At 32.2% G+C, this 11343-nt stretch overlaps 1 protein-coding gene across 1 annotated transcript in view; it reads right to left on the bottom strand.

The window, feature by feature from the left end:
• The window catches only part of LOC140441282 (venom allergen 5 2-like), a 218236-nt gene extending 209759 nt beyond the window's left edge, over positions 1–8477 (bottom strand). The window contains exon 1 of the mRNA XM_072531899.1: positions 8191–8477. The gene's annotated coding sequence lies outside the window, so the exon portion shown is untranslated. The remainder of the gene's footprint in view (positions 1–8190) is intronic.
• Between the last annotated feature and the right edge of the window lie 2866 nt (positions 8478–11343).

Raw genomic sequence — 11343 nt, forward strand, 5'->3', positions numbered from 1 at the left:
AGCCGGTCTGTTTTTTTGCGGGAAACGAAAGGTAATTAGTTTCTGTAGTACCGTAAAATAAATTATCAACATATCATCAGATATTACTATACAGAATGTCTCAGAGAATTAATCTTATTCTTCATTAGCCTTCCAGCTAAATTTTCCAACAAAAAAACAAGCAATATTTTCAGCGCTATTAATAATGCACAACTTTAAGATTACCTTATTTTCTTAGGTAATTAATTAAATCCCAAAAACATCTTATTCACGTCTCGTCTATCTAACAATCGAATATGTATGTATTTAAATATCAAGCAAGATGTTGAGGATTTGATGACGAACTTTGGGTCTATAGAGGTACATGGAGAAATAATCAGTGTCAGAAAGCTAATAACGCATGCAGAAAGACTAGTTTTATCAAATGTTTGTCCAACTATTCCACATAACGTAATCATTCAAGAATTAAAACATCTCGGCCTAAATTTAGTTTTTCCAATCACTTTCTTAAAAATCAGTGCCCGAATATAGCCATATATTAAGTTTTTTAGAAGACAAGTGTTTATTAGTCCGCATAACATGACGATCCCATATTCAATTGTTGTAAATTATGATAATAATATTTATAGAATATTCATTTCGCAGGATAGGATAACATGTTATACCTGTAAACAAACAGGTCACATTGCTATTGCTAGTAACTGTTTAAGTAATAAAAATTTTTCTTCTTAGCCTTCAGGACCCTTAACCACCTCTACTGTTCAAACTTGTGACTCTTCTACCAATACTTGAAATCAACTTAGCCAAACTCCTAACAATGATCAAAATAACAAAAATACCGAAATATTTTCACACGTGTTCATACCAAACACCTTTAACTCTACATTAGTGCAAATTATACAGCCTGCTTCTGAAGCAACCGAAGATTTAAAACCAACGAAAATACTCCACTGAAATCTTCTGCTACAGCCGAAAACATGGAGATAATTTCACAGACTTCACTAGCGATCTCGAAAGAATCACTGTTAAAAACTGTTAAAAATACTGTTGATAATCAAACATTTCCTCTTCCTGCTTAGACTCATAAAATTAAAACTCAAAAACCTAAAAAACCTAAACACTCATTACCTACCCCGAATCGCTCGAATCATTTATTTAAGGAAATTGATTTATTTAAGTAAACAATCAACACCACCCGTCTTAAGGTATGACCAATTAATGATGCTTATTGAAAATATTCAAGGTAGCCAATTGCCTATCCAAACCATCTCTTATCAATATATTCTAAACAAAGCTACAAAACATCGTTTTACAGCGAACTCTCTTCAACTGAAACATAATATTCAACTCTATTTTACAGTAGAATATTAATGGACTTCTTCATCGCTTACCAATGCTCAATACCATTCCATTAGAACACTGTCCCGTAATTATTTGTCTACAGGAAACGAATCTTGTAACTTCTAACCCATATTCACCAAAACAGTTTACACGCTTTCGTAAAGACCGAACAAACACTGCTCGCGCAAATGGGGACTTACAATTTTAGTAAACAACTCCATGGATCATAAACATTTTTCACTTACGTCTAATTTGGAAGCAATAGCTGTTGAAATTACAAAACCTGGTAGAAAAATGCTTATATTTAATATTTAGTTACCTCCAAATAAGCACGTTAAGTATAAAGAACTTCAAGAAATTGTAGACCAAATACCAACACCACGAATTATTCTCGAAGATATTAATGACCACAACACAATCTGTGGCTTCAAGGATACAAGTTCAAGAGATACAATGATACATAACATCATAACTGACTGCTAATCTCACAAGATTTAATTGATCGACAGGAGAATCATCAGCTATTGATCTCTCTCTATGTGATCCACAATAAGCTGTTAATCTCGATGGGGAAGTTTTGCCACACACATATGGAAGTGACCATATTCCAATACTTATTAAAAACTTAAGCCATATACAGAAACCACAGCAATTCCAAATTCCAAAATGGAAAACGAATAAGACAGATTGGAATGCTTGGAGGCAAATTTAAGGCAATGAGTTAGTTTTAAAAAGTGCTGAACTATTCATCGGCAAAAAAACACGTAACCAAGAAGATACCAGTAACATGGTGGTCTACAGAGTGCGAAAAAGCTATAAGAATAATCTTTAAAAATAGTAAATCTGGCTTAAATATATATAAAAAATATAAAACACTTCGGAATATAATTTAAAAAGATAAAAGCACAGGCGCAACTTACTACCATTTAAGTAAAAAGAACTCATGGCGACAATTTGTGTCAACAATCAATAATGCAATAAGTTCCAAGGAAGTTTGACAAACAATTAGAAAAATTTGTGGCACTACACAGAGAAATGCCATTGAATATCTAAAACATCAAGATCAAATAATATCAACCGATGAAGACATTGCAAACTTTTTGGCAGAACACTATCAAAGTCTCTCTAGCGATCAAAATTACAATGCAAAATCTTTTTCCTTAAAATATACATCTGACGTATATATTAATCTTAGTGATTCTGCTCCCAATAACTATAAATACTAAACTGACCCTTTCATAGTTAAATATGGCACTTTCCAGTCTTGAAGACTCAAGTTCTGAACCTAATGACATCTTACCCATATTTCTAAAAAACCTGCCCGAGGCAGGGAGAATTCACTTACTAAAGATATTCAATGCCATATCGGAAAAACGGTGTTTTTCTTCAATCTAGTATAAAGCCTATATGTTCCCTCTCCTAAAAGAGAAGCAACCCCGCTATGAAGTGGAATCGTACAGACCAATATCCATTAACTGCTTTATGAGCAAATTTATGGGGAAAATAATAAATTATAGATTGATGTGGATAACAGAAAAGGATAACTTGCTAATTAGTGAGCCAAACAAATTTAAACATAATCGCTCAGCTATTGACAACATTCTGGAACTAGAACGCGATATACTAGAATCATTTGCACTTAACAGAAAATGTATGGCAATTTTTTTGACTTAAAATATACTTTAAATACTGCATAAAAAACAATATATTACGTATAGTATACGAATGGAACACACGGGGAAATTGTCTATGGTTTATAAGAAAATTTTTTAAATAGCAGGTCCTTCCAAGTTAAAGCTTCAAATTCCTATTAACAAATCCATGACTCAAAAAACGGAGTCCCTCAAGAATCTGTCCTATTCTAGGTGATAGTTTGTCCAATTTGAGAAAAAGAGAATCACTTTTAGTTGTGTTGTAGTCTAAGAGATTAGACTGACTTTTGGTTTTTTGGTTGCATCGTCTAAGAGTTTGGACGTATTTTTTTCTCTGGGAATGTATCTATAAGTGTAAGTATATATACACTTTTATTCTATCTTAAGTAGTTTGATCTAACACCCGAGTAGATCAAATATACCTTATAAATTAACTTCAGTGTTTGATACTAAAGTTGACTACAGTTTAAATTCAGTGCGCTTTAAGAGGCAACATCATCTAAAGTTACTGTATGTGGTCTTACTATTAATGTTAGCTTCAATTATCTTCAAAGCAGAGTAGTCTACGGGCTATTTTCGACAATATTTTCCTCGGTGGTTAAAACATCGGTGGCTAAAGCTAACTACCGATGCAGTCAATTCCTCTAAGGAACAACGATTTCATCCATCCCACTTCTCAGAACTTCCATTAAGTTTCATATCTTTTCATTAACAAATATTAATTACAAACATTCATAATTTAAATAAAAGCTGTGTGAGTAGCTTCTGTAATAGAGCAGAAACACCTTCTTTGCTTAATAAAGCAAAAAGATCTTCCTCGCTCAATAAAGCACATTTGTCAAATATATTGGAAACCTACCAAAGCTTCTGTCATATATTTACAGACGCTTCGAAGATCAACGAAGGAATTGGTGCGGCTTTCGTTACTAATTCAAATAAGCACTTACTTCGACTATCCCCACATTGCAGTATATATACAGCCGAACTATTCGTTCTCTACAGAGCACTTAAGTTTTCTAACGACAATATCATAACTAGAGTAGTGATTCTTTCTGATTCGCTTAGTTCGATAACATCGATACAAAGGATATATCCCAATCATCCAATTCAAAACATAATCAAGTTGGAGCTTCACTTATCTCAACAAAATAGTATAGTAGAAAAGTCAACCTTATTTAAATTCCTTTCGACGTGGGCATTAGCGGAGATGAAGATGCATACTCAAGTGCACATATTGCAGTGACTAGTGCGGATTCAGAAACTATATTAAAATGTGCCCCTAATGACTTAAAAGTGTTGTTAAAGCAATATGTGTTAAATGACTGGCTCGATGAATGGCAAAATTCAAATTCAAAACTCTCTCTCTTCTTTTTCTTCCCCTCTATAAGCAATTCTGCTTGTTCATTGGCGGATTAATACCTCAATGGAAGGTTGTCACTCCATCTTTTGCGCGGTCGTCCGATACTTCTTTTGCCGATTGGTGACTTAACTCTTGCTATTTTGATGACACGGGTCTCCTCCATTCTACTTATGTGGTAACTCCATTATTTTTTTCTATTTTGTGTCCATTCATTTATACACTGTACGTTACATTTTCTTCTAATGTCTTCACTTCGCTTTCGATCTCTCAGCGTATTTCATGTAATTCTTCTCAGTACTCTCATCTCTGCCGTTTCGAGTAGCCTTTGCGTTGTGGCTGTGTCGGGTCTTGTTTCTGAGGCATATATCATTATTGGTCTTATACTGGCTTTATAAATTCTTGATTACATCTCAGTGTTAATGTGTCTGTTTCGCCATATAGTGTTATTAAGGCATCCTGCTAGTCTATTTGCTTTTTGTATTTGATCTCTCACTTCTTGGTCTAGGTCTCCATAGCTAGACAATGCAATTTCCAGGTATTTTATTTCCATTACTGGTTCAATACTGATGCCATCAATTTCTATTTTACATCTGGTAAGTTCTTTGCTGACTACTATTGTTTTAGTTTTCTTTTGCTCTTATGTTAAATCTGTGTACCAGTCTTTGCAGATTATCTTCATCTTGGGCTATCAATATTGCGTCATCTTCGTAACAGAGTATTTCTACTTCTGTATTCCCCATTCTGTATCCTCTTCCTTTGTTAACGCTTTTGATGATTTCGTCCACGATTAAATTGAAGAGCATGGGGCTCAATGAATTCCTTGTCTTATTCCGCTACCTATTTCTATAGGTTCTGTAAAGTGTCCATCAATTCTGACTTCCATTTTGTTCTTTTGGTAGATGTTTTCGATAGTTTTTATAATATGAATTACATCTTTGAGTCTTACTCTGTCAAACGCTTTCTTTAGATCAATCAGACACAGAAATGCTGGTCTATTATAATATATAAAATATATTGTAAAATTTTAGATGTAAGTTTTAGCGTAGTATTTAACAAGGTTAGGTTAGGTTAGGTACCTCTGTAGTTTTCTGGCTGTTTTTTATCTTCTTTTTTGAATAGTAGAATTAGTTCGCTGGTTCTCCATTCTTCTGGTATTTTGTTGTGTTTTATAGTTTTATTATTTAATGTTTTTAATTGTTCTGTCATTGCTGCTAAACAATATTTCAGTAGCTCGTTTAGTATTCCGTCTTTACCTGCTGCTTTTCTGTTCTTCAAGTATTTTCTAAACTTCCTGTATATTTGTATTAAGTTCTTCATTTATGGTAATTTCTAGTGTTTTTGGTTCTAGCGTCGTTTGTACTTCCTCTGCATAAACCTTTTGTAGGTAGTCAATTCACGTATCCTTGTCTATGTGTTTTTTTTCTATTAGTTCCTTTACTTCCGTTCTTTGGCCTCTTATGAAGCCTCTTATATTATATTTTCTTTTGCAGACCGTAAAAATCATGTTCCATTTCTTTCGAAAAGCGTTCCCAGTAATCATTCCTAAGTGCATGTGTTTCGTTTCTAATTGTCTTGTAATTATGGTATGCCTTTTGTGTTTTGGTTGACATGTATTTCAGGTAAGCTTTTTTCTTTTCTTTACATTTTTCCTTCACTTCTGTACAAAACCATAGAGTTCTTCGCCTTGGGAACGATTTATTTTTATTTATATTTCTTTCACCAAGAACTTCCTTGGCCGAGGTTAAGATATTAGACTTAATTTTTGCCCAGCTTTCAAATTTAAAACTCAGGCAAATTAAAGACACAGTAAAAAAAGTCAAAACAGTTTATAAAATCCACTAGGAAACTAAGTTCCTGTAGCTGGCTGTGTACCATGTATCACAAAAGAGGACCAAGTAACCGATGTAGAGCCATACGGTGCCATGTTACCAATTCCAACGGTAACTTAGACATCTTAATTTTTAATAGTATATAATGTAACATATTTGTAAATTTATATTATTTAAAGGGTTTTTACCCATATATTTCAGTGGCTCATAGCATGTGCACTTTGTTACACTGATGATGGAATTTACATTCCGAAAACGTTCTGTATTTGTGATATAGCCCGTTTGGGTATTTTATTTATACCAGTCTTACTCACTCATATTTGTTCTCAAGAACTGAACCACTTATTTGTGAGTGTTGTAACAATCAACTAACTGTCAGACATATTCTCATTTAATGCAAAAAATTTACGTAAGAATTTAAGATTTTAACACTTTAAGAATAAAAAATTAATTGACTTTTTGAAAACAATTGGTGTATTCAATAAAATCTAATATGTTTTTGTAGATAATATATGTAACCTTATATTGACCTTATATTGTACCACAAAATTGTAACTTATGTATTGTTCCGTCGCTAATAACCATTAGGTGGATGCAACTTTTTTCTCAAATAAAAAAAACGTCCGATGGAAAGGTTAGTGAAGTTAAGTTACAAAAACATAAGAACACCCGAAAAGGCGGCTGGCTAAAATTAATGGGACTTCGCAGAACATATTTTATAATAATTCAAATTTCAAAACGAATTTCTTCAATGCACATTCAAATGTTTTATCATCTTATCGAAATGACAGTGCATATAACATAAAAATATATCGCAAATCAGCAGGAACATTCAAAAGGCCCACAATTTTTTTTAAATGAAAGTAATTGCATGTTTAAAGCAAGATAAAGTTTAGATATAAGATAACTCCAGACCACTATGTACGAATGAAGTTTATTGGAAAATAAACAGATTTTTCTACTTTTGTTAAATATATTTTACAACTTAATTAGTATTTAAATGGGAATAAGCCACAACTAAAGGTTAAAATACGTTTATTGACGTTTCAATTTTCACTTCGGAAATCGTTCTCAAAATACAAACATTAGTAAATTAAACAAATTTTGGTTTTTGTTACTTAGTGAAAAATTCTTCTAATAATTTAATTTTATCTGACTCATCTATATTGACAATGCAGACATACATTATACATTTTAAAGTAGACGACTTTAAAATGATACTGCCAATATTATTGAGTTGCGTTCCTGGGACGACTTTACTTATAAGATAGTTCATTCGATTACATGAAATCAACTTTAACTTGAGAAAAGACAAATACATGCCATGATGACATTCTCCTGTTAGTTATTTCTGACGGATATTCTCAAGTTAAAGTTGATTTCATGTAATCGAATGAACTATCTTATAAGTAAAGTCGTCCCAGGAATGCAACTCAATAATATTGGCAGTATCATTTTAAAGTCTTCTACTTTAAAATGTATAATGAATGTCTGCATTGTCAATATAGATGAGTAAGATAAAATTAAATTATTAAAAGAATTTTTCACTAAGTAACAAAAACCAAAATTTGTTTAATTTACTAATGTTTGTATTTTGAGAACGATTTCCGAAGTGGAAATTGAAACTTCAATAAACGTATTTTAACCTTTAATTGTGGCTTATTCCCATTTAAATACTAATTAATTTAAAAATGCCACAAGAAAATAGCTTCAGATCAATATATTTTACAACTTGTTGTAATGTTTCTAAATATGTGAACCCCAGCTAAAGTTCTAGAAAATAGAATAAATTATTAAAATATGAAGCCATAATTTGATAAACAAACGGAAAGATGCTTTGTAAGTTTATCTAAAAATTTTAATAGTTAACTTTAAAGTTTAATAGAATGACAGAGAAATCTATTAATTGCACGGCATTAATATAATATTTTAAAAGCAGGTACTGATGAATTATATTGCATCTATTTTGTTCATTCGACTTAGTAAGCAACGTTTCGTCAATAACCAGTTTCTTAAAAAATAAACTCACCTTAAACTTCTTAACAATCCAAACACAAAGAACTTAATATACACTTCACCAATGCACAATTACTTTAACAGTTTTTTTTTGTTTTGTACTTGTTGATTAACAGCGTACACGATCGATTTGAATGAATGAACCGCACAAAGATGTAAAGAAATTTTTTATTCCAAACGAAAGTATCTCGTCGGTCGCCAATCTGTCTGCTACCATTGAGCTACCTGGTTTTCTGATTATATATCCTGCAGAGGTAGCCGTACTAGGTGTCAAGGCTAAAATCGTCGACCGCGGTCCGACAGCATCACCTGTTTCTTGTATTTGTGACTACCTCTATATAATGTACTGTATTGATGACGGTGGAATTGATAGCCACCGCTGAGAATAAAATTCATCACAAAAGCCAAGAGAACTTATTATTAGCCAATATATATACATATATTTCTATGATCTGCTTTTTCTTACGTTTATATTATATTTTTATTTATTTAATAACTTTAATTAATTATTTAATTAATTATCTAAGTTTCGCAAATCATACATAAAAAAAAAACAATCTCAGGGTGCCATTTTATTATACAAAAAAAATAAATCAGCTTAGGTTATACTTATATTTTCTAGTGGCTCCCAGTATCTCTTTATTGTTCCTTATCGGGATAAAATGGGAAAAGGAAATAAATAGAAATAACAAATAAACAAATACAAATATCTTTTATTATCAAAAAAAAAAAAAAAATAATATGAAAATTTATCAAATAAATTCCATGGGTTTAATTGTCCCAATGAAAATTGTACCACATAAAATAATTTTAATTTACCAAATATTTATCGGTTTGGTTTTTATAACATTGATAAAACAACATAAACAAGAAATTTGGATATTCGTAAAATAATTACACTTCCTATGAAAATATTGAAATATTTGAATCTTTGTTTATAGGAAATATTTGAATCTGAATATTATAAAACGAAACTTTTTAAATTTATTAAGCAATATAATAATTATCCTTTGACGTTAAAAAAACTTTATGATATTTGCAATGTGAATCAAAAACTTTAATTAATTTTTTTTAAAAACTTTTATATAATTTATGGTATTATAAAATAGCGATAATTTTTAATCTTCTGATGGTATAGAGTCTTTTATTTGAAACATACAAATAATTCTGCAACAAAAAATTATTGACTGACCTTTAATTCACACACGACGATGTCTCTTTTCGACCAAAACAGCTCCCCCTTGTTGATTATGTTAGGCTACCAATCAAAGCCTTCTCCGTTCTAAGTATCGACCTATCAGCATACCGACAACTCTTTCTCCAAAACACAAGCAGGCCTTTTTTACCAGTACTCGTTCAACAAACTCCAAAATTCTCTCCTCTCTTTCATATACTAACAATCTCCTGAGACCCAAGTATTTTTTTTACTTGGTGTCGCAAATATTTTTAATAGTTATAGTTCTTGTGACTTACTCACTTGAACTTTATAGAATCAAGGAGGTATTCGACTTCCTAACTTTGACCTATCTCTCGTTCCATCTTTCAGCCACCCACTTCTAGCTATTAACACCACTGGCACTTGCTTCTTAACTGACTACACAAAAGTTCAACTGCTTCTTTCGGATGACCATTACATAATAATCTTTTCTACTCCAAACTTTCAAACATTCACTCTCTTTCATCCCCATTCCAAACTTGCTAACCAAACAGAAAATTCCTATATCCCTCCTCTTATTTTACATCAGAAAAACCCAAGAATTGCTTCTAAACAACTTTATTTGAAAATGATAACGGTTTTATCTTATACTTTCTAAATACAATAACTACCTGGTGGCTTTGGCCTTTCCAGCGAAACTAAACCAAAGGTTTTAAAATATTCTTCTTCTTAGAGTGCCATATCCCTACGGAACGTCGGCGACTACCATGCTTATAATATTTTTATACTGATCTCGGTCTTGCGCTACGTGTAGCAATTGGTCCGCTGTCAAACCTGTCCACTGCCGCAAATTCCTCAACCAAGAGAGTTTCTTCCGTCCTATCCATTTCTTTCCTTCGATTTTACCGTTGAGAATTAGCCGAAGGAACTCATATCTTGGTCCTCTGATTATATGTCCAAGATATTCTAGTTTACGTCTCTTAATAATATTTAATAGAGTTCGTTGATGTCCCATTCTTCGAAGAACTTCTTCGTTTCTGGTTCTGCTAGTCCATGGAATTTTTAGTATCCTTCGATACAACCACATCTCAAACGCCTCGATTTTATTCATGATATCGGCGTTTAAAGTCCAAGTTTCACATCCATACAAAAGTACAACCACACGTAACATCTTGTAAACTTTTCACGGATTTCCAAATTTAATGAGTTATTGGATAGATAATAGAGGCTTAAATTTTTGAAATGAGTTTCTTGCCTGTTCAATTCTACATCGAATTTCGAAGGATGGATCTAGATTTTGGGTAATCCAACATCCAAGGTATTTGAATCTCTGAACTCTCTGCAGCGGTTGTTGGTTTAATATCAGTTGGGTTGCGCCGATATCCACTTTACTGGTCACCATGTATTTAGTTTTATCGATATTTATCGACAGTCCCCAATTTGTGCATTCCATGTCAACTCTATTGATTAGCTCCTGCAGATCGTCGATGTTTTCAGCTAGAATCACAGTATCGTCGGCGTACCGTATATTGTTAATTATTTCTCCTCCTATGATAATTCCTTTTTGATCTTTTAAAGCTTCCCTAAATAGATTCTCAGAATACACGTTAAAGAGGGTGGGAGATAGTATACAGCCTTGTCTTACACCTCGTTCAATACTGATTGGCTTTGATTCTCTGTTGTTGGTATTAATAATGGCTGTTTGGTTCCAGTAAAGTTTGGCAATAAGTTTTAAAATATAATATCTACAAATACCGGGAAACAATTGTCTATTCACATTTAAGTATTCACTAATGTATTTCAGTCCTTCAGGGCAAAACTCATTATGGATAAACCCACTGCTTAAAACTAACTTATAACAAATATTTACAAATCGATGTACAGAGCGTTGCAAATTTATGTGTCCGCGTTCTATAACAAATTAAAATTTTTATTCTATCTTTGATAACATGAAACACAACAATATATACAGGGTGGTCCTTAAGTAATTGTACAAAAAGAAACAGTAGA

Source organism: Diabrotica undecimpunctata, chromosome 5, assembly GCF_040954645.1.
Source record: "Diabrotica undecimpunctata isolate CICGRU chromosome 5, icDiaUnde3, whole genome shotgun sequence".
Classification (NCBI taxonomy): Eukaryota; Metazoa; Arthropoda; class Insecta; order Coleoptera; family Chrysomelidae; genus Diabrotica; species Diabrotica undecimpunctata.